This window comes from Pelobates fuscus, chromosome 1 (assembly GCF_036172605.1).
Source record: "Pelobates fuscus isolate aPelFus1 chromosome 1, aPelFus1.pri, whole genome shotgun sequence".
Classification (NCBI taxonomy): domain Eukaryota; kingdom Metazoa; phylum Chordata; class Amphibia; order Anura; family Pelobatidae; genus Pelobates; species Pelobates fuscus.
Genome location: NC_086317.1, coordinates 447,968,027 through 447,992,946, shown reverse-complemented (window position 1 = coordinate 447,992,946; position 24,920 = coordinate 447,968,027). Strand labels below are relative to the sequence as shown.

Genomic DNA, 24,920 nt, shown 5'->3' with positions numbered 1-24,920 from the left:
TTTTGTAGTGTTTGTAAAAATAATAATATGCTTACAATCAGATGAATCACATGTGGTGGGATTGAAGGTTACTTTAGAATAAGAATGTCTTTGAAAGCATGAATAAAGTTGCATTTGATTATGGGATCATTCATATCCTAGCAATATTTCAGGCACATTTTGCAAATAAATCCTTTTAATTATTATTATTATTATTATTATGTTATTTTTTATATAGCGCCATCAAATTCCGCAGCGCTTTACAATGGGTGAACGAACAGACATGTAGTTGTAACCAGACAAGTTGGACACACAGGAACAGAGGGGTTGAGGGCCCTGCTCAATGAGCTTACATGCTAGAGGGAGTGGGGTAAAATAACACAAAATGGTAAGGATAGTATTAGACTAATGACAGTTGCAAGAGAGGATTTTTAACAAATACAATTATTTATATAGCACCAATAGATTCTGAAGCACTTTTTAAACACAGGAGTTTCCAGGCCCTCTAAAGATTTTTTGAATGAGAAAGACATAGCAAGCTCTTGTAAATGAGGTGCCAGTGTATTCGCATGACATTACGGGTTCCCAGGAACTACCCTATCCACACAGATAGCACAGAATATGGATACCAGCTAGCGGCTGAACGAGGAAGAGGGGGAATCTATAGCCAGCAAAAAGTAAAAGCTCACTGGGGATCATTCAAGGTGGGCATCATGTCTCAGTCCAATCCTGGTTATAAATAGTTCTGTTGGATGGGATTTCAGAACTCCCAATTGTCCCTGTTCATGGTCTTTTCATTGTGCCAGAGTAAGCAGTTCTTTTTAAAATGTTTTGCCTACCCCAGCTAGGACAGGGGGACTAGCGGTCCCTGATATCCGCACTTATTACTATGCATCTATCTTAGCGGCTGGTATGGTACATTTTGATAATCACAGTCCTCCCCAGTGGGTTCAAATGGAACAACAAATGGTGTTACCATATAATATTATACATATTTTATGGCTCCCTAAACAGTTTCGGCCCTTTTTAAAAATAGTTCCGGATCAGATAGCTTTGTTAATAAAAATTTGGGATATACTTAGATATAAGTTAAGTAGACAACTAATTTCCCTTGCGACTCCTACGGAAGCTCTCACATATTGCATCCCTACATTTCATGCAAAACCATGGAGGGAGAGGGGTCTTACGCATTTAATTCACTTTTATGCTAACTCAAGGTTACAGGAATTTCAGACTCTTCAATCACTATGACATTCCGTTAACCTCTCAATTCTCCTATAGACAATTGCATTCTTTTATGCACAAACAAGGAACACAGCCTGTATGCCAGGATATAATTATGGATCAACTCACAGTATGGGAAAAATTATGCATTGATAAAAAATTATCTACGCTATGTAAACCAATCTCCACCTGTTATCAAATATTATTAGATTATACACCCCTCTCAGAAGCTACACCTGGGAAACAATGGGTAGAAGATTTGGATATTGAGATTTCCGGGGAACAGTGGACTGATATATCTATAAAGACTAAGAAAATGGTTAAATCAGCCTCACTTATAGAACAGAATAAGAAAATGATTTATAGCTGGTATATGGTCCCAGCACGAATTCATAAAATGTATCCTTCTACCCTACCTACTTAGTGGTGTATCCTGGTTTTGTGCTGCCCTAGGCAGGACAAAACTCAGGCGCCCCCCCCTTCCCCCCGCGCAACCCCCAGCCAACCTTTCCCCCCGCCCGCATTCTAAATACACACACACACACTCGCTAACAGAAACACACACACACTAACAGACACACACTCACTCACTGACAAACACACTCACTAACAGACACACACTCACTCACTAGCAGACACAAACTAGCAGACACACACACTCACTGACATACACACACACTCACAGGCAAACACACACTAACAGACACACACACACACACTAACAGACACACACACACACACACACTAACAGACACACACACACTAACAGACACACACACTGACACACACACTAACAGACACAGAAACAAACACTAACACACACACACACACACACACTAACAGACACACACACACACTAACAGACACACACACTGACACACACACACACACACTAACAGACACAAACACTGACACACACACACACACACACACACTAAGACACAGACACACACTCACCCACCCACATTAACACATTTTTTTAAATTTATTTTTAACACATTTGTTTTAATTTTTTTTTTAATTTTTTTTAACACTTTTTTTAATTTATTTTTTTAACACGTTTTTTTTTTAATTTATTTGTAACACTTTTTTTTAAAATTTATTTGTAACACTTTTTTTTAAAATTTATTTTTAACACATTTTTTTTTTTTTATTATTTAACACCCCCCCCCCCCAGCCTCCTTACCTTTGGGAATGCTGGGGAGGGGGGGTGTCTCTTCCTCCCTGGTGGTCCAGTGGCTGCTGGGCGATCGGGCGGAACTGCCTGGCGGGCGGGCGGCCGGCGAGGGAGCACTTCCCCTGAGCTGTCTGCTCAGCTCCCTCGCGCGCCTCAGAGTGAGGCTGGGAGCCGGAATATGACGTCATATTCCGGCTCCGCCTCCCAGCCTCACTCTGCGGCCGGCGAGGGAGCTGAGCAGACAGCTCAGGGGAAGTGCTCCCTCGCCGGCCGCCCGCCCGCCAGGCAGTTCCGCCCGATCGCCCAGCAGCAGCCCAGCATGTCTGTTAGCCGCAAGGCTAACAAGACATTTGCCTTGGGCATTTGGGGGCGGCTTTTTTTGCCGCCCCCTGGAAAATGCCGCCCAAGGCAAATGCCTTGTTTGCCTCGCGGCTAATACACCCCTGTACCTACTTGTTGGAGATGTCAATATAATAATGGATCGGTAATACATATATGGTGGGAATGCCCACGAATCCAACCTTTTTGGAGAGAGATACACAATTTTCTACAAGATTACTAAACTAAATTACTAAAACTAAATTGTCATATGATCCCCTAACACTTTTGTTATTGAATCTCCCTCCATATATACTTAAACATCTTAAAAAATTAATTCTCCATGTAGTATTAACGGGTCAATGATGTATTGCACGAGCGTGGAAAACCTCTAAAATTCCTAAAATTGAGTGGGTATACCTTGAATTGGATGAGCAGAGGCTTTATGAATGCTGCTTTAATAAGGAATATCAGACTACGCAAATTGCGAAAGCAGCATGGGATATTTGGAACAAGTGGAGATTGGTAACGTTAAAGGACCACTCTAGGCACCCAGACCACTTCAGCTTAATGAGGTGGTCTGGGTGCCAGGTCCTTCTAGGGTTAACCCATTTTTTCATAAACATAGCAGTTTCAGAGAAACTGCTATGTTTATGAATGGGTTAAGCCTTCCCCCTATGTCCTCTAGTGGCTGTCTCATTGACACAAGCCTTATATTTGACGCTGTAATTTTTGAAAACACCATAAAACCTGTACATGAGGGGTACTGTTGTACTCAGGAGAGTAATATTTGTGTTTCAAAACATATTTGTGTTTCAAAACAGTAAAAAGTATTGCAGCAATAATATTGTCCCTGTAAGTGCTGTTTGTGCGTGAAAAATGCAAAAAACGTCACTTTTACTGGCGATATCATGGTTGTAATACATTTTACTGTTTTGAAACACTAATATTTGTGTTCAGCGAAGTCTCCCGAGTAAAACAGTACCCCCCATGTACAGGTTTCATGGTGTCTTGGAAAGTTATAGGGTTAAATATAGTGCTAGCAAATTAAATTCCCTCTACTTTCGGCATGGGTGGTCAGGCAGGTCCCGCTAATTGTAATTAATTAGGATACCTAATTATGTAAAATTATTACATAAATATATGTGTAGAATTAATATATGTATATATATACATATGTGTATATATTTATTTTTTTCTTTTAATATTTTTATTTATATATAGGTATATATATAGTGATATATACGTATATATTTATGTATATAGATATATATATTATTTCGTTCTACGTGTATTTTGATATAAATATATATATATTAATATCACAATACAGTTAGAACGAAATAAAACACATCTATATATTTTTTAATATTTTTAATTATTTTTTTATTTTATTTTTTTACGTATTTACATATTTTTTTTTAATATTATTTATAAATATATATATAACAATAATTATATATATATTTAATCAGTATCAGTCTACGTGTAATTTGATATTAATATATATATATAATTATATATATATTAATATTAAAATACACCTAGACGGTGTATGTGTGTGTATGTATATGTGTATATATATACTTAGATCATATATATATAATATATATATATATGATCTAAGTATAAATTTTTTTTACACTTATTTAACATTTATTTTATTTGACTTCAGCCAGCAGGGGGACCAACTGTCATTACAGTTGGTCCCCCTGCTGGCATTGCTGCAGCCAGCTATACCGGCCATGTGATTGTGAGGTCCTCGCAAGTGTCACGATACTGGGGAACCCAACACGCTAACACACACACAGACACACAGACAGAAAGTGTGCAGTACCGGTCCTTAGAGTGGCTGGGCTAAGCACACACAGAATAGTCAGGAGACAAGCCGAGTAAGGGGAACCAGAAAACAGAATAACGAGAAACAAGCCGAGGTCAAAGGGTAGGAGAAAGTCACAAAGTCAGTATAACAAGCCAGAGAGTACGTAACCAGAAAGCACACGTTCAGAATCAATACTATAAAGCAAAGACCACAACAGGGCACAGATAGACAGGAAAGGTAAGTATTTAAATCCTAGCCTGAATCCTGATTGGCTAACCACCAATCAGTATTAACAAACACACGTGGGGGATATCTATACCCCCCACTGTGTTGGTTGCACTGTAGCTTTAACGCCGGGTCACGTGAGTGACCCCGGCGCTTAGATAATAGTGCCGGCTCCCAGCGTGCAGCGTTAGACATGGGAGGAGGAGAGGAGGACGCGAGCGGCGTGTCAAGAGGAGAGGACGCCGCTCGCTTATTGGTAAGGGGAGAGGGGACCGCGGGCGGCGACGGACCGAGGGTGAGTGCTGCGAGAGGATTGCAGCCTCCCCTCACCGCTGCCCGCGGAGCCCTGACAGCAAGGACCTCACACTCACATGACCGGGAGGGACCGGAGGAGGAAGATGTGCCGCGGGGGGGCTCCCTGGGAGTCCCCCCAACCGCGATCGCCGGCGTGGGACCGCCGGCGACCGGGTAAGTTACTAAAAACCGGAGGGCGTACTATTACGCCCTGCGGCGTTTAGAGCCGCTTTAAAAAGGACGTAATAGTACGCCCTCCGGTCTTAAGGGGTTAAAATGTGTTTTATGCTGTTTACAAATATTGTATATTTTCTGTACCTGGGAGATAATTTAAAGATTTGTTTTTACTCAGTTATCTCCCAGGCACAGAGGAGGAGTCTGTGAACGGTTTACTTGTCCCTTGTCCCCACTCGGTCCACCAGGGGAAAACCCCTGGAATATGATTTTATAAAAAACTTGCATGGGGAGTTGCATAAAAGCCAGCTGTGGCTGAATAAAAATGAGTTGACACCCAGAACTGTCATCCAGTTACTGGGGGGATTTTGCTTTGGATATTTGATTGCTTCCTCAGCTACAAGGAGTCTACAGCAGAGATATTTATGTTGGATATTGGAGCTCCGGTACAGGTCTGTTGGATGGCCGCGTGCATGTGCGCAGGATGCACTGTGGGAAGAAGGCAAGTCAGCGAAGGCAATGTTCTTCTGGGAAAACTTGGGTCCTGGCATTCATGTGGATATTAGTTTGACAAGTACCACCTATCTAGAGATTGTAGCAGGCCACATACACCCCTTCATGACAATGGTGTGCACTAATGGCAGTGGTCTCAGCAGGATAATGCAATTTGCCATACTGCATAAATTGTTCAAGAATGGCTTGAAGAGCATGACAAAGAGTTCAAAGTGTTGCTTTGATTTCCAAATTCCTCAGATCTCAATCCCAATGAGCACCTATGGGATGCACTGGAACAACAAATCTGATCCATGTAGACCCCCATCTCGCAACTTGAGCCAGATACCGCAGAGCATGCTCAGAGGTCTTGTAGAGTCATTGCCTTGGCACATTAAAGCTGGTTTGCTAGCACAAGGGGGACCTACACCATATTTGAATGTTGTGGCTGATCAGTGATTACATTATTACATTTTAGTATAATAAACAATATTTATTAGATACAGAGAAACATAACATAAGAACAGCGTCTCAACTTAGAAATTCCAGGAAAAGTATCAGATGTAACTTTTAGGGGTGAGGGTTATGTATTTCTAAGGTACTTTTGGGGTGTTTGGGAAATGTGTGTTTTTTGTGCCTGGAGATAATTGAGTTTTGTACAGTTCCTGACTCAATTATCTCCCAGGCACAGGGGAGTGATTATCTTGTTTTGTATGGGAGTGTCCTGGACCTGAGAGTCAATGTAATCATGGATATGTTTTTACTGTGGTCTACTCTCAGGTCCAAGGGGGAGTGCCCCTTGCATGGGGACCTGCATATAAGGCCAGTTGTGGCTGCCAATAAACATATTCAAGCTTGTACTCTCAGAACTTTGTGTTGTCTGGTTACTGGGAGGGGAAAGTGCTATTCTTTAATCACTGTTCCAGTGTGGAGGATTCAACAGAGAAAATCCTAGAGCTCCCAGGACCGAACTAGAGCGAATTCCCCATTCGGCTCCAGGAGGAAGTGGTTCCAGGACCTAAGTCAAGCCACGGCGACTGGGGGCAGAAGTGCTGTGGTTTGTCCCCTGTTCCAGCTAGGAAGCGGTCCTTGGTGGAGGTACCCAGCCAGGGGTACAGGGAGCTCCGTTACACAGTTCATTAAGCCCATACAGTTAATGCTTGTGAAAATGGGTCTGTGGCAGAAATGTCTCTGCCACGTGTTCTTGGAGGTGCCTGCTTGCCATCCTCCTGCCTCAGGACTATGGTCCCCTGCAATAGACCTGGCTAAAATACTTTTAAAAGGCTTTGTTCGTGCAATTGGGATTATATGGTTTGGTTTGGTCGAACAGCCGCACGAACCAGAGACCACCTGGGAGCTTGTTAAGCCTGTTAAGCTGTTCGCATGTACGACCACAAGGTGGCAGCCATCGTGTTCCTGCGAACGCAGGCAGCGGTGTTTGGTCGTCAACTTCATGGAACTGTTTTCGGACACTGAAACTTCCGAACACCGCTGGACTTCCAGGATCGCCTGCGTTTGGTTCTACACAACTTAGAAGGGCACTGTTCGGTGGAACATTGATTCAAAACTGGAATTGGTTTTGGTGCTGAGAGTATCCCTTTAAATTTGCAATTTACTTTGAATTCCCAACAGTTCTTACTTTAGTTTCTCAGAGTTTGCATGGGCTGCATGAGCAGGTATAGGCATAAGGCATTTAAGACATCTTGCTGTAATATGTTGTTATTCTACCATGTCCCTTGGCTGCATGGACATGGGAAGATTTGGGGAAAATAAAGATTGTGACTGTACAAAAGGTATGTGAAACAGAACAAATGTCCACAATTTGAAATATTTAGTGCGGAATATTTCCTATCTTCAGCAACTCATCAAGACACACGGGTGGAAAAAGCCCCTAAGGAAGATGTAAAAGAGTAAAAATGTATTAAAAGACATGTTTAAAAAGAAAACGCTAAAAGTATACAGTCTAAATTGCAATTCTCACATGCAATACAATTTTTTTTTTTTTTTTAAAGTACATTTTAATATGGTTATTTATTGTGCTTTAATGGAATTTTGGCAAAATATCACTAACATATTAATATAATAATATCAGGAGTGTTCAATCTCTTTGGTGTTGCATGGATCTCAAATGTAGCTTAATTTTAGGAACTAGGTGCATGAAGAAATCAAATGTAATATTGAAACATCCATAGAAGAGATTGCATTCTATGAAGCATATGTATAGATCAGGGTGTGATCTACTTGGATTTTTTTCCAAGGTGTTTGATACAGTTCCACATAATAGATTAGTGTTCATACTCAAAGAAATCGGTCTAGATGAAAATTCTTGTTCTTGGGTAGAACATTGGCTTAAAAATAGAGTACAGAGAGTTGTCATTTATGGTACGTTTGCAAGTTGGACAGAGGTGGCAAGTGGTGTCCCTCAGGGTTCTGTTTTGGAACCCCTTCGATTTAACATGTTTATAAATGATCTTGAAAAAAGCATTCAAAGTCATGTTTCAGTGTTTGCAGAAGACACAAAACTCTGTAAAGTAAGAAAATGTGAGCAAGATATTACCTTGCTTTAGAGGGATTTAGATAGACTGGGGAACTGGGCAGTCAAATAGCAGATGAAATTTAATGTAGAAAAATGCTAAATTATGCACTGCGGCGTCAAGAATGCAGAAGCAACTTATACCCTTAATGGAAGCGAATTAGAGATAGCCACACACGAGAAGGACTTGGGAATTGTTATTGACAACAAACTATGCAACAATGGACAATGTCAATCAGCAGTGGCTAGGGCCAGTAAGGTATTGTCATGCATAAAAAAGGGCATTCATTCTCAGGATGAAAATATAATTTAGCCTCTTTATAAATCACTGGTAAGACCACATCTTGGATATGCTGTGAAATTTTGGGCACCTGTTCTAAAGAAGGCTATTATGGCACTCGAAAGAGTGCAGAGGCGGGCTACAAAATTCATAAAAGGAATGGAACATTTTAGCTATGAAGAAAGGTTAACAAATGTAAACCTTATTAGTTTATTATATAAATGCATTGTGTGGAAATCTATTCGCAAACAGGACTTTACATAGGACACAAGGTCATGTGTTTAGACTGGAAGAAAGAAGATTTAGTCTAAGGCAAAGGAAGGTTTTTTTACAGTAAGAACAATAAAGATATGGGTTTCTCTGCCTGAAGAAGTGGTTTTATCAGAGTCCGTACAGATGTTTAAACAGCAACTAGATGCATACTTGCAAAAATAGAATATCCAAGGAAATTATTTTTTAATTTAGGGTAAATGCTTCTTGATCAAAGGATAAATCTGACAGCCATTCTGAGGTCAAGAGCGACTTTTTTTTCTAGTTTGTTGCAAAATTGGAAGTGCTTCAAACTGTGTTTTTTTTTGCCTTCTTTTGGATCAACAGCAAAAAATGTGAGGAAGGCTGAACTTGATGGACACATGTCTCTTTTCAGTCTAATCTCAGCTTGTTACCTGTATAAAAGACACCTGTCCACAGCAGCAATCAATCTGATTCCAAACTCTCCACCATGGCCAAGAGCAAAGAGCTGTTCAAGGATGTCAGGGACGAGATTGTAGACCTACACAAGGATGGAATGGGCTACAAGATCATCGCCAAGCAGCGGTGAGAAAGTGACAACAGTTGGTGCGATTATTCGCAAATGGAAGAAACACAAAATAACTGTCAGTCTCCCTTGGTCTGGTGCTCCATGCAAGATAACACTTCGTGGAGTTTCAATGATCATGAGAACGGTGAGGAATCAGTCCAGAACTACACGGGAGGATCTTGTTAATGATCTCAAGGCAGCTGGGAACATTGTCACCAATAAAACAAGTGGTAATGCACTACGCCGTAAAGGACTGAAATCCTGCAGCGCCTGCAAGGTCCTCCTGCTCAAGAAAGCACATGTACAGGCCCGTCTGAAGTTTGCCAATGAACATCTGACTGATTCAGAGGAGAACTGGGTTAAAGTCAGATGAGACCAAAATCGAGCTCTTTGGCATCAACTCAACTCTCCGTGTTTGGAGGAGGAGGAATGCTGCCTATGAACCCAAGAACACCATCCCCACCGTCAAACATGGAGGCGGAAACTTTATGCTTTGGGGGTGTTTATCTGCTACGGGGCCAGGACAACTGCACCGCATCAAAGGGACAATGGACGGGGGCCAAGTACCGTTAAATCTCGGGTTAGAACCTCCTTCCCTCAGCTAGGGCATTGAAAATGTGTTGTGGATGGGTATTCCAGCATGACAATGACCCACAATACACAGCCAATGCAACAAAGGAGTGGCTCAAGAAGAATCACATTAAGGTCCTGGAGTGACATAGCCAGTCTCGAGACCTTAATCCCATCGAATTTCTGTGGAGGGAGCTGAAGGTTCGAGTTGCCAAACGTGAGCCTCAAAACCTTAATTACTTGGAGAGGATCTGCAAAGAGGAGTGGGACAAAATCCCTCCTGAGATGTGTGCAAACCTGGTGGCCAACTACAAGAAACATCTGACCTCTGTGATTTCCAACAAGAGCTTTGCCACCAAGTACTAAGTTGAACGGGTCAAATACTTGTTTCACTCATTGACATGCAAATCAATTTACAACTTTTTTAAAATGCGTTTTTCTGGATTTTAGTTTTTTGAATAGACTGATCATTTCTTTGTCAGTGAGCAAACGTTCAAAATCAAATACTTTTTTCCCCTCACTGTATGTGCGGTAACAAGGATTCTGAATAATTTATAATTATTATAATTCATGCCAATGGTGATAGAACAACAACTTACCAGCTTCGTCTTCAAGGCATTGTTCTCTTGGGCAGCCTGTTTCAAAAAGATCTAGAACATCTAATTCAGCAGACAGTACTGTTTTATGTTCTTTCTGTATAGTGTGTAGCTGATCTAGAAAGGTAGGGCGCTATTACTTTCTCTAAAATTAATTTGTTCCTGCTTATTATAACTTTCATCTGTTGATTTACGTCAGCAACTCATCCACTTCTATTGATTTATGAAACACCATCTGTTTCCAATGCAACTGACAGTAACACACAAACTGCAACAAACTCTATGCTGAAAGCAATTTTGTATTTGTGTTTCCCTAGCAATGGCTCATACAGTAGAACAGGAGTAGGCAACCTTTCAGTAGTACTGTGCCAAAACCAATTCTTATAGTCCCTTGGCTAGTCCTATTTTTGTTTAATTGAGGTGCCATATTGTGCATGTGTTATTTATGGTGCAGTTGCTTTGTAGCATTGTATTTGTGCGTTTGTGGGTTGTTATAGTGTATATGTTCATGAGTGGTTTGTTTTTTTGTGTATGTTACCTATGAATGTGTACCGGGGCTGCTTGTGGAATTGTGTGTGTGGATGATATGTCACGTTGTGTGTTTGGTGTGTATGTGAGGGAATTCTTGTGGTATTTCATGTGAGAGGCTGCTTGTGGGGTTGTGTTTGTGAGCACTGTGTGTGTTTTGTGTGTGGGCTGTTTGTATTATTTATATGGGGGGGGGGGGAAGGGAGCTTATTCTGCAGCTCTTTGTATATCTAGCAGTGTGGGTGGCTTCCCGAGGTCCAGTGGGGACCAGGTTGGCCTGATACAGGTCAAGGACAGGATACGATAGCTGTTGTAGGCTGCTCTACTCTCGTGTGAATTCCCGTTAACAAGTGCTGGGTGGAAGTAATCTCAGATAGGTGCTGCAATGTGTAAACTGAGGGCAACAGCACAACCGCCAATCCTCACGGTTTTTCAAATGTTCCGCAATTAATGATTTAATCGTCTTGAAGTAGCAACTTAATTTATAATTCCTCTAATAGGCTTGAACTAAAAAATACAAAGCGCACATATCGAATGAGTGGAACTACTTTTAGTAGTTATAACTCATGACTGATTTCTTGTTGTTGCATAAACTAAAATAACAGTTTAGTTAATAACGCCCATTTTGCTACTAAAAGGAGCTATGTCCGACAAAATTAAGATTCATATTATTATCTTAAGATTTGTATCTTTATTTTCTTGGAAAGATGTGAGAGTCTGAACTTGATCAACACATACCTCTTTTCAGCTATGTAACTACCGTATATACTCGAGTATAAGCCAACCGAATATAAGCCGAGGCCCCTAATTTTACCCCAAAAAACTGGGAAAACGTATTGACTCGAGTATGAGACTAGGGTGGGAAATGCAGCAGCTACTGGTAAATTTCTAAATAAAATTAGATCCTAAAAAAATTATATTAATTGAATATTTATTTACAGTGTGTGTATATAATGAATGCAGTGTGTGCATATGAATGCAGTGTGTGCGTATGAATGCAGTGTGTGCGTATGAGTGCAGTGTGCGGATGAGTGCAGTGTGCGGATGAGTGCAGTGTGCGGATGAGTGCAGTGTGCGGATGAGTGCAGTGTGCGGATGAGTGCAGTGTGTGTGTGTGCAGTGCGTGTGTGCAGTGCGTGTGTGCAGTGCGTGTGTGTGTGTGTGCAGTGCGTGTGTGTGTGTGTGTGCAGTGCGTGTGTGAGTGCAGTGCATGTGTGAGTGCAGTGTGTGTGTGAGTGCAGTGTGTGTGTGAGTGCAGTGTGTGTGTGAGTGCAGTGTGTGTATGAGTGCAGTGTGTGTGAGTGCAGTGTGTGAGTGCAGTGTGTGTATATGAATGAAGTGTGAGTGTGTGATGCAGTGTGTGATGCAGTGTGTGTTTGTGTATGTGTTGGTTGGGGTGGGCATTTGATATATTATTAATTATTATTTTTTTAAAAAAAAATTATATTATTATTTTTTTTTTATTATTATTTATTATTTAATTATTATTAATTTTTTTTTTTTAATTATCTTTTTTTTTTCGTCCCCCCTCCCTGCTTGCTAGCTGGCCAGGGAGGGGGGCTCCTTCCCTGGTGGTCCAGTGTCATTGGTAGTTCAGTGAGGGGGGAGAGGGGTGCTGGCAGAGCTGTACTTACCTTTCCTGCAGCTCCTGTCAGCTCTCTCCTCCTCCGCGCGGTCTGTGCAGCTCCCTCTGTCAGCTCCCAGTGTAAGACTCGCGAGAGCCGCGAGACTTACACTGGGAGCTGACCGAGGTGCTGAACGGACGGCGTGGAGGAGGAGAGAGCTGACAGGAGCTGCAGGAAAGGTAAGTACAGCTCTGCCAGCACCCCTCTCCCCCCAGTCTGTATTATGGCAATGCAAATTGCCATAATACAGACTCTGACTCGAGTATAAGCCGAGTTGGGGGTTTTCAGCACAAAAAATGTGCTGAAAAACTCGGCTTATACTCGAGTATATACGGTATATGACACAGCTTGTCTCAATAGTAAGATGGGCATTATAAACTGAACAGTTATTTTGATAGTGCCAGTTTGTAGGCACTTTACCTGTAAGTTCCCACCGAGAAGGGAGGTTGATTTTTATTGTTTTATGCAATTGGTTCAATAAACTAATACACTATGTAGGGTATCTTGGTGGTACTTTCTTTCCAGATAAATGTCTTCGTTAACATCTTGGACACAGAATTGTAGCGGAGGTAAAGAGTTCTGTATCTTACTGACATCCAATCCAGTTTTTTTTTGTTTTTTTGTAAATATGATTTTTATTGCAATACGAACGGATCAGATTGAGACTCGCAGGTCTCTAGTTGCATGTAAATCAATTGTATAGGACACAACATGTGTCAGAACATAAGAAAGTATAAGACACAAGATATATCACAGTTGATTGGGCGCGCAGGCCCGTAATAGCATTGGACTCGCAGGTCCTTAACTGGAGTTAGCGGTCCTCTCTAATGGACCAGGCAACAATGAAATCTTTAGCTTCAATCATGGTATAAGCCTAAGACTAATCCTAACCTGTAACGTATATTCCGGGTCATACGGACTCTGTAAGCGTGTATCCTGGCATCATGTATGGGAATTGTCGATCACTTCTGCAACATCTACCTATCCCTTTCGGGTTTCCGACCTAGTTTGGCCTCTTGCACTGGGGTATGGCTCCGCACCGTTCTGGTCGGTGCGTATTGGTTGGATCGAGGTCAGGGGGGGATAGGATCAGGTAAGGAAGGAGGGGTAGGGTTAGTGTGTTGTCTCCGTATCAGTCGGTCTTGGGCTCTCAGGTGTTAGACTCGTCAGTATCGTCTGGAATTCTGGTTTCGCAGTCGTCAGTATCCACTGTGTCCAGATGTCTAGGTATGTCTGCTGTTGCGGTCCAGCCACGTACATAGTGAGTTCCTCTATGGCTCTGAGGTCTTCCATTTGGGCAAACCATAAGGGTAGGGATGTGGGGGTGTTTGTGTGGTGGAGTAGCATGGCTGCCGGTTCAAATGGTGGGGGATTGTCCGAAAAGCGGGTAATAATAGCATGAATAGTGTGCCAGAAGGGTTGTATCAGTTCGCAGTCCCACCATATATGCCTGAGTGTGCCTATCACCTTTTCGCATCTCCAGCAGAGGCGAGACTCTTTCGTGTCTATGTGATGTGCTGTGGCTGGTGTACAATACCATCGTGTGAGCAATTTATAAGCTGTCTCTTGGCTCTTGCTGAATATGGAGCAGTGGTGTATGATATTACACATCTTCTCCCATTCCAGGGCGCTAAAAGTTTGGTTCAGGGATTCCTCCCATTTACCCATAAAATTAGGCGTTTCAGGGGGCGGGGCCTGAGACCCAAGATGGCCGGACGCACTTGCTGATAGCTCCGACAGCGACGGCAACAAACTAAGCCCTAGCAGAGACTCACCACGCCAGACACGATAATTCTGATCTGGGGGCTGATCTGCACTCGAGGTGACACACGTTGGGGCCAAAAATGTGGAAATCTGCCCACAGAAACCGGAGCTCGGCGGTGCGGCCTAGGCCGCAAGGAGACAAGCAGGGAAGCTGCGGGAGAGACGGCCGCTCTCTCGCGGTCATACCAAGTAACGACCACAACATGGTTTCCCGTTCCCCCCCCTTTGGACCGGCGGGGGTTACCCCGGTCCCCACCAACCCAGGGCAAACAGCACAACAAACCTCGGTGGCACCATGCAGCCTGACCGACGAAGCCAGTGGGCCACGCAAGATGGCGCTCGCATCCCTAGGGCAGAAGCCCGCGCAACTACTCCATGACACTTACCCGGTGGACGAATACGCTGAGCGACTGGACAGCATCTTTCAGAGGTTTTGGGAGCGTTTGGAGCAACGCAGCAGACTGAAACAGCCTGGTCCTGTGAAAGCTGTGGAGGGGGACGTGGAAGGGGGTAAGATGCAGCCTCCATCATGTAAACCCCACCAAGTAGCTAACACAGTCCGCCCCAAACATCCTCCCTGGCCGAGGGCCACCCGGAGAAAGTCTCCACGGCACCGACCACACCGCCGGAACACTGACCGTCGCTGGCGATGGCAGTCCACCCAAGGCACCCGACAGAGGGTAGACACGGCCTCAGTCTCGAGGTTCCGAAGCTGTGGATCGCAAGGGCTGGCCTTCACACCGGCCAGGGGCCGGAGAGCTCCTTTCACATACCTACACTCCACCGCCCTCCTGCAAACTCCACCGGTCCGGGATGCCAGCCTGCCCAGTAGAGGTATCGGCTGAACTGGCACCCTTAGCTGGCGGTCCCACCAAAATCGATCTCGGCTGAGAGCACCAAGGGACCTAGCCTGCACATTCTGTATTGGACTCTCACCTAGCACATAAGCTCACCTTCAGCTATTCCTTTGCATGGCCCTGGAGAGCTGGTGGGCGTTATAGCATGTTTAGAAATGTATCTAGCATAATTACCAGTGATCAATCTATTAGACCAAAGTAATGCTTATGGTTATGCTATTAAACTTAGGAGTGCATAGAATGTTTAAAATGAAGCCTTTAAGCTACAATATGTTTCTAATAGTTCTCCATATGCCAACTAATGACACTGTAGGGAAACTCACTGCGCCCTGGAGGGCATTAACAAGCATAACAAGCCTGTTGTAATAACTCCAATATGCACTGTCTCCACCAACTACTGCTAGTATGCAATCCGTGCCTATATACTATGACTAAGATAGCACAGCAGAACAGAACAGATAACTAATCGTTACTACTTCACGGTATTTTAGTTCATCTCATATCCTTGACCTGTTTAGTTAAGCTTGGTTAACAAAAATATATAAAAAATGTGTGAATCCTCATGCCACTGTCAATCTGTATTGATCTATTGAAATACGCTGTTGTGGCGACCGTTAATATACTGTAATCATCTGCACATCAAAAATAAAGAACTAAAAAAAAAAAAAAAAGGCGTTTCAGTTGGTGTCTGTGATTGGAGAAGGAAGTATAGATGCGATACCCCATGTGGTAAAGGGTCCGGGTCAGAGCACAGCCTTTCAAAGGCCGTGAGGTCTCTGCCGAGAGCCTGGCCCTGTGGGAATAGCTTTATGTAATTGTGTAATTGTTCGTATTTAAAACGCGTTAGGAAGGGCTGGGAGGTCTCCCCACACAGTTCTGTCAGGTTTTTCATTCCCCGTCTAGTGCAGACGTGTCGTAGGCGAGGCAGGGGGTCGTTTACCAGTGCCCTGAAGGCTCTCGGGTCCAGGCCCGGCGGGAAGTCCGGGTTATGAACCAGGGGTAGCAGTGGGGACGGGTATGTGGAGAGGGCATGTCGTCCGACACTACCTCGCCACACCATCAGTGTCGCTTTTGTGTAGGTCGAGTATCGTGTTTCCTTCCCTGACCCCCTGGCGGGGAGCCACGGGAGGAGGGCGGCTGGTATGCCCGCATCGCACTCCTCTGCTGTTTTCCAGAGCTTGCTAACCCCTGGTTTGGACCACTCCACCACACGTTGCAGGTAGCATGATTTGTAGTATAGTTTGAAGTCTGGTAGGGCAAGACCACCTTTGTCTTTGGGTCGTGAAAGCAATGTATGTTTCAGTCTCCTCCCATCCCAAACGTAGGACCCCAATGCTCCCCGGAGTGTCGTGAAGAAGGATGTCGGGATCACTATGGGCAAAGCCTGGAAGAGGTATAGCAGTCTCGGTAAGAAATTCATCTTTATGACTTGCACCCTACCTAGCCAGGATATGTGGGGGAAGGCCCACTCCCTCATCTCTTTTCGAAACTGGGTCAGCAGTGGGGTGAAGTTGGCCGAGTATAAATTCGTCGCGTTCGCTGTCAGCCAGGTGCCTAGGTAGCGTATTTTGTCTAAAGCCCATTGGAAATTATGACTCCTACGCAATTGGTCGGCTCTATGCGCGGGTACACTGATATTGAGGATATAAAATTTTGAAAAGTTAATTTTCAAGCCCGAGAGGAGCCCAAATGCCCGGAATGCCTGCACCAGGTTGGGTAGGGAGATCTCTGGGTGAGTGATAAAAAATAGTAGGTTGTCCGCGTACGCGGCTATTTTATGATGTGTATCCCCTGTATATAGGCCGGTGATGTCGGGGTGGCGTCTGATGGTGTTTAGGAATGGCTCCAGGGCCAACACAAATAGTAACGGGGAAAGGGGACATCCCTGGCGTGTGCCATTGTGTATCGGAAAGGCCTCCGTTAGTACCCCATTGACCAGCACGTGTGCGGTCGGCTTGGAGTAGAGGGCTCTAATCCATCCCCGAAGGTGTGGTCCCAGACCCATATGTGCCAGCGTCCGGAACATATATTCCCAGTTGACCCTGTCAAAGGCCTTCTCCGCGTCCGTGGAGAGCAGGAGAAGGCCCGAGTCCACCCCGGATTTCCTGTGCATAAGCGTGAGGGCCCTAATAGTGTTGTCCCTGGCTTCACGTCCCATCACGAAACCCACCTGGTCTGCGTGAACCAGACTGGGCACGTGTGTTTGGAGTCTGGTCGCTAGGACCTTTGCCAGAAGTTTAAGATCCGGGTTGATGAGGGATATAGGTCGGTAGCTCCCACAGTGTTCCCGATCCTTTCCCTCCTTGGGGATGATGGTGATGTGTGCTGTCGTGCTCGGGAAGGTCGTGTCCCTCTCTGATTGCATTAAACATGTCTACTAACGGGGGGTACAATATGTCTGCGAATCTCTTGTAGTATTTTAGTGGCAGTCCATCAGGGCCTGGGCTCCTCCCGGGCTTAGAGCTTTTGATCGCAAGCGCCAGTTCCTCAAGGGTAATGGGTTCTTCCAGCTGGTCAGCTACGTCTGTCGTTAGGGAGGGGAGTGTATGGGCCGAAAGGTATTCGTCTATAGAGTCACGGAGTCTGAGGATGTGTGAGTCTGTGTGTGGCCGCGGCATCGCGTATAGTTCCGTGTAGTATGCCCTAATGATCTCCTGTATCTTAGTGGGGTGTCTGTGAAGGATTCCTCCCTTGTCACGAATGCGGTCAATGTAAGTGTCTTGCCTCTTTTTATTGAGCATGCGCGCTAAAAGTTTCCCACTCTTGTTACCATTTACGTGAAAGAAAGCCCTGTTGCGCAATGCGGCCCTGTGGTGTTGGGAGTGTAAGAGTGTAGTCAGCTCTCTCCGTAGACTTAGCAATGTCGCCTAGGGCATCTAGGTGTTGTATGTCTGCCAGTAGTGAGGCCATGCGTGCCTCCCTCTGTCTCTTTAGGAGTGCGCCCTTTTGTATGAAATGCCCCCTAACGACACTTTTGTGTGCTTCCCATCGTATGGTGGGGGACGTCTGGGTACCATTGTGTGTGAAGTATTCGTGTAATGTAGTTTCTATGTCGGCCGTCAGTTCTGGCTTGGCTAGTAGGGCCTCATTTAACCTCCATTTGGAGATCTTGGGTCTGAATAGCGGGGACTTCAGGGTGACCGACACCGGTGCATGGTCCGACCATGTTGCAGTGCCCTGGTCAGCCCGAAGTGCCAGCGGTAGGTGGTATTGTGGCATAAAGAGGTAGTCGATGCGGGTGTATGAATTATGTGGGTGTGAATAAAAGGTATAATCCCTTTCATCGGGGTGTAGGGCTCTCCAACAGTCCACGAGTCTTTCCCTTGCCAAAAGGGCCCTGATTGCTGTAAGATGTTGGGTGGGGACGTGAGAGCGACCCAGGGAGGAGTCCCACTTAGGGTCCAGAGCCACGTTCAGGTCTCCCCCCAGTACCAGCACGCCCTCTGTGAAGCTCTTAAGGGTGCGGAGTATCCGGGCTAGGAAACGATATTGTCTACAGTTTGGGGCGTAGACGTTAGCGAAGGTGTATATTGAGCCTGCTATCTCCCCCTTTATGAAAATGTACCGTCCCTCCGGGTCGGTCATCACCCCCTTTTCTTTAAACGGAATGCGTTTGTGAAGAAGGATTGCTGTCCCCCTGGATTTCCCACCCTGGAAGTCACTGTAGTATCCGATGGGATAGTGCTGATTAGTCAGTGGGGGTCGCGACCCCTTTCTGAAGTGTGTCTCCTGTAAAAACACTATGGATGCCTTCTGGGAGAGGAAGTCCCTCATGGCTCCCGATCTTTTCTCGGGTTTGTTTAGGCCCCTAGCGTTGAGGGAAAGAACCGTTATGGGGGCTGGGGTAGTGGACATGGCCGAGACCTGTCAGTCGGGTGTATGAGTGCTGTCTTGTCCGTTCGGCGGTCAAGTGCTAGGATGGGGTAAGGGGGGTGCAGGGAAGTATAGGGTAAGTGGGGTGGAAAGGGTCAGGGGTAGTATGTACACAGTCGCTGTAATCAGCGGTGTTGGAAAAGAGCGTCGGAGGGCAGGGGCCCCTCCGGCCATTAGCGGGCGGAGGGGAACCGCTCACCTGATACTTGTCGCTCACTCCAGTAGGGCAGTCGAAGGAGTCCCGGAATTCCCAAGTGGGCAGGGCCCAGGGGACCAAGTGCGCTCGCAAATCAGTCGTCGCTGACCACTGTGGCCTCTCGCGGCTCCACCCAGTCAGGATATTCCATCTCCCCGGCTTACGGCACAGTCTATCAAGAATGAAGCATATATGTCAACCTCACCTTAGAAGAACAATAGTAACTTTAACATGTATGTCAGCCATAACAAAAAACATTTCAACATAGATCCCACATGTACCTCCATCGTGTAGGTCACCTGGTGGCCTGTCACGGGGCCCTCCCCCCACCCTTGTCTCCATTTCCCTCCCACCCTCTTGTCCCCCTATTTTATCTCCCTCCCTCTCCCTTCCCCCGCTCCGGTGGGCAAAACCCAGCCTTGATGACGAGCTCCTGGGAGCCAGCGTTGTGGGGTCTAGCCATCGGGCGGATGGGGTATACTATATCTCTCGTTCTCCTCTTGAGCATAAGGCCCAGTGTGCGTCTCCAACCCTCGATGAGGAAGCAGGTTAAGAGTGTCCCCCCTCCCCCTGAGCTAGCCCCTCCAAGCTCTTGAGTGTCCCCCTATCTGCCCACCCTACCCCCCTGTCTGGAGCCGCAGCTCTAGCAATACTTGCTGTGTCAAAAGGCACATCAACGTTCATAGAGTGGTGGAGCACCAGAGGCACCCCGATGTAAGGTCCATAGTTAACATCATGCCTGCGGTATCAGGGTAACAGTCCCAAGGCCGAGTCGCCTAGCAGGCGTGGCTGTTTTCAGTTGGGCATCCCCACTGGTCTGGTCGTCTGTGTGCAAGGTGGTCTCAGTCTCTGAGGACAGGGGCCCATGCCTTGCGGTCTGGGGGCAAAGGTGTAAAAATTTAGCGGGTTCGGCCAGGGCAGTGTCTCCGGTGGCAGGTGTAGCTCTTTCTGGAGCGCCTGAGTATCTTCCTCTCCTAGGACCATGAAGGGGCCGTTGGGAGTCGCAACCTGCAGTCCTGTGGGAAAACACCAGCGGTACCTCAATTGGGCTGTTTGCAGTTGTCTGGTTAGGGGTTTCATCGCTCTTCTGTATGCCAGGGTTGCTGGGGACAGATCGGGGAATAGGTGAATCTCCGAGCCTTTCAATAAGATTTTATCTGTGTTTCTGGCTTTGCGGAGGATCTCCTCTTTCAGGGGGAAGCTCTCCAGACAGCAGATGATGTCGCGGGATGGGCCTTCAGGGGGTCCCTGGGGCCTAAGTGCGCGATGCGCTCGTACAAAGCCTATAGGCCTCTGAAGCGGCCGGGCCAGTAGTCTGTTAAATAGATCTGACAAGGTGGCTTGAATAGGGGTATTCTTGTCCAGTCCCTCAGGCACCCCCCTGATGCGGATGTTCTGTCTCCTACCTCTGTTATCTAGGTCCTCAATATGAAGTGCCATTTGCTGCAGTACCTTTGTATGGGATTGCAGCATGTCAGTGTTTGCTGCCTGTGCTGCAGACATGTGATCGCTGTCTGCTTCGAGCTGGGCCACTTTCTGGCTGAGGCCTTGTATCTCCTCTCGCAGTGCGTGGAGCTCTGTAGTGATGGAGGTTCGGAGTTCTGCGTTCGCCTGCTTCAGATCTGCTTTTGTGGGTAGTTGTTGCAGTATGGACATCAGCTCAGGGGTGGAGGTTTGGGAGATCGTTGGCGTGTGTTCTCCCTGCGGGGACCGCGGGCGGGAGAAGCCCGAGGCCGTGGAGTCAGTTGAGGCCTGTTGGTCCGGGTCCGCCTGTGCCACGAGGTACTGCTTCATGGAGGGGTTCGGAGTGCTTTTCGGGGTGTCTGCGGGTCTTTGAGCGCTTGATGCGCGGTGAGTTTTCCCCATTTTGAGCGTTTGGCTGTGCGGTCGGTGAGGTTTAGTGCAAGGCCGGCGGGGAGCTCACGGTTTAGGCAGCCATGTTCGCGGACCTCCAAGCCACGCCCCTCAGTAATTCAATAGTGCATACAGGAATAAGGGAATTAGAAGCAGTCATAAAAAATAAAAGAAAAACATGAAAACGAGAACTTGTGTTACAAAATAAATGTTTATTCGTGTATTTACTGCTTGATAAACAGTATCAATCTATTCAAAACTGATTAAACCAGATGGGGGACCAAAAACAGACTTGAATCTTTACTAAAAAGATTGTTCACCTTTATACAGAAACACTGAGAATATCCCACATATTCCTGCCCAGTATAGGTTTGAGATTTGTCAATTAGAACCCTGGAGCAAAACCTTGTAGATTAGCGGCCATCGTTTTTTTTTTTTTTCTTTAAAGGAACACTAACATAACATATAAAAACGCTTCACCATACAGAAGTTAATGACCAGGGGCACTTGTTCAGGAAAAAACAAACAATAAAGATATTAAAAAAAATTAAAAAAATTAAAAAAGGAAGGAAAGGGGGGCGTGCTGACTAAATTGCACAAAGTGGATTGTATATATCAAAACAAAATAGCTTTATTAAACACAATTGAAATAATATCCATTAAAACATCAATTTACTCTCTGTATGGAAAAAAAAGCTGCAACCTGAAATAGCAAACCAGGACTAAAAATAACATCAGGATACAAAGTGTCCAATGTAGTATTTTAAAACTCTCAGTTTATCTGTAATAAAGCAATTTAGTTTTTTTTTATATACTATCCACTTTGTGACATTTAGTCAGCCTGCCCCCCTTTCCTTTTTTTTTTTATCTTTATTGTTTATTTCCTGAACAAGTGCCCCTGATATCTTTTTCAGATTAATTTCTGTACGGTGAAGTGTTTTTATTAATTAGCTTTATTTGTTTTGTTTTTTTGGTGGCCTTGTCATACCATTTTTTGAGCACTGTTTAGAACAGGGGTAGGCAACCTTCAGCACTCCAGATGTTGTGGACTACATCCCCCATAATGCTCTTACGCCCATAATGCTGGCAAAGCATCATGGGAGCTGTAGTCCAAAACATCTGGAGTGCCGAAGGTTGCCTATGCCTGGTTTAGAAGATAATTCCTGTAGTAATTTTATTTAGAGAAGGATTTTTTATACTTTTTTCGTATAACTAACATAACATATAAAACATGTATTTGTCATGTTAGATTGTTTCTTAGCATGTCTGCATTACCGACCCCCCATCTGGGGATCTACCTTTTTGTCACCCCTGCTATAAAGCGTATTTCGAGGAGATGGAAACTTTTATGGAGTACATAACCTGTTTGCACATGCCACACTTTGAATGCCAGTGAGAAAACATACGACTATAATGAACAGACAGAAAGGATATGAGGCCGGATTCTTCATCGCTCTATGAAAAATATACAACCAGTAAAAACTGCCAAGGTATTTAAATAAAGCAAGCTGGAACTTTAAGGCATTTGGCATTTGTTTTATGATGTTTGCATTTACTTTTCTTTAAACAAATCATATGACATGCACTTAGATTTATTTCACACCTTTTTACTTTACAGATTCTACATTAAACTTTACAGCAAGCGCTACATTATAAACACAGGGGGTATTTTTCTCTGCAAAGACAATTTACCCGAACTATTATATAACACATATAACCATAACACCAACCTTTACCAACCCGACACTATCTCTTAATAATTTTACATAAAATGGAAACTACCATAAATCCATGAATATTGTTCTGTACAATATAAGCCCTACATATAACTAAGTAATACAATCACATAGCCAAACTGGTCAAATCAATAAGGAAATAATTGGATCAATTCCAGGCGAGCAGATGGAATAAATAAAAAAAAACAAAAAAAAACACTATATAAATATTATCACTTGGAATCTGGAAATTCTGCAGATAACTGTACTGTGACAGGGTTTGTTATTCACCCAGTAGCAGAATAATTAAAGTGAAGCAGTATATTCAGTGATAACAGATCCTTAATCATCTGTGGTCAGGAAAGCCACAATGTTACAGTTAATTAGATGTGACTGGACAGCAAGTTGTATATCTGACCTCCAAACATCTGTCATGCAGTTAGGGTGGAGATTACAGCTGCTATTACAAGAAAATGGATTACCTGAGTCAGTGTGATGCAGATAACTGTGTGTGCTGTGCTCAACGCAGCCACAGGTCCCTCTGTTTAAATGCAAGGGTTAAGGAGGTCCCACATCACAGTGTCACATCTGTGAATTGTGTAATGCAATACAAAAAAACCAAAAACCCCTGACATTAACAATGTAACACAGCCTTCTCACACACACAGCCAATAGCAGTACACCTTTCTATACTTGTAAAGCCATGAAGCTATGATACTTCAGCTCCTATTGGTTTGCACTGTCTGCTGCTTGGATTGGATTGTATTAGCAGTGAGAAAGGATGGGGAGAGCACAGTCCCATTCCCTGTTTTAGTATGTCAGTGCCCATGTAACCCATGCATGTGCCAAGTGTCCTAGAGTTGCAGGGTCAGAGTACCAATATCATTCCTTTACAGGCCCACAGACTGACTGCAAATCTGTTAGTTTGTTTCCCCAACAGTATGCTGCTGTCTGTTCTATTTAACTCCATCAGTTCTGGTTTTGACTTGATTTTCTTAGCCTCCAATTCACAGTAAACCTGTAGAATGTTGGACAATGTGTTAGCAGCTGTGGGAAGTAAAATAAACCAGTATCAGTTTAAATAAAACATTAAAAAAAAAAATGCAGTGTAAAATGAATAAGTTATCTCCATCTCAGGGCAATCAATATGCTATTGGGTTACTGAGTTCCAAATTTTAGGCCAAAATTAACCAGATTGGAAACATTCTCCAAGTCGCCTACATCCTGTATATAGTTGGTATGTTATCTTTAGCTGAAAATAAGAAAATGTGCATGATGGACATTGTAAGCTTGTTCCAGCAGGGTCCTCGATAACCTCTTGTCCCTCTTCAACATTTGAAATAGTTTGTCTCATTAGCCTTTAAACCCCAGGTTTTAATATTTTAAAACAATGAGGATTAAGCTGGCTTTGTATAAATGGCAATAATAGCACTGATTTCATTCACAAAAAAAAGACAAATGGGTTGTGATAAAAAAAAAAAAAAGAAGAAGACGCATTTGCAAATCGACAGGTTTTTTTATGCCTTAAAGCGCTTCTTACATGTTCCAAGAGCTTCTTACCTGTTCCACTCTGAAGAGGCAGAAAATTGCATCAGAAAAAAAGGCAAACTTATTTTTTATACATTTAGAGTGACATACTTAAAAAATGCTTTGAAAAAATGGAACAGAAAATAAAGTGATGAAAGATGTGCAGTAAGGAATATTTTGTCACAAAAAAAGAAACAAATCGGAAAACTGTCAAAAAGCAGCCTTTTTATGCATGACCACGATTGAGTCATCAGTACCCTGCCACTATCAGTTAACAGCTGGTGTACATTATTCTCGAAAGAGAAATTGTCACATATTTGTACAAATAATTAGCTAACTAAAAGTTAGCAAATGGTTATTTTTTAAAATAAAAATAAAAATAAAAAATTCACTAGTTTTTATCATTCATAGCATGAGAAAATGACCCACAACATGAAAGTGCAATAGGTAAGTGCTTTTTCTTTTCTTGTTGCCTTGGTAAATATTGCAGTACTTCCA

General features: G+C 44.2%; 1 protein-coding gene across 1 annotated transcript in view; it reads right to left on the bottom strand.

Annotated features, from left to right (window-relative positions):
• KBTBD3 (kelch repeat and BTB domain containing 3) overlaps positions 1–23,521 on the bottom strand; it is a 41,001-nt gene extending 17,480 nt beyond the window's left edge. Inside the window, exon 1 of the mRNA XM_063444921.1 lies at positions 23,378–23,521. The gene's annotated coding sequence lies outside the window, so the exon portion shown is untranslated. The remainder of the gene's footprint in view (positions 1–23,377) is intronic.
• Between the last annotated feature and the right edge of the window lie 1,399 nt (positions 23,522–24,920).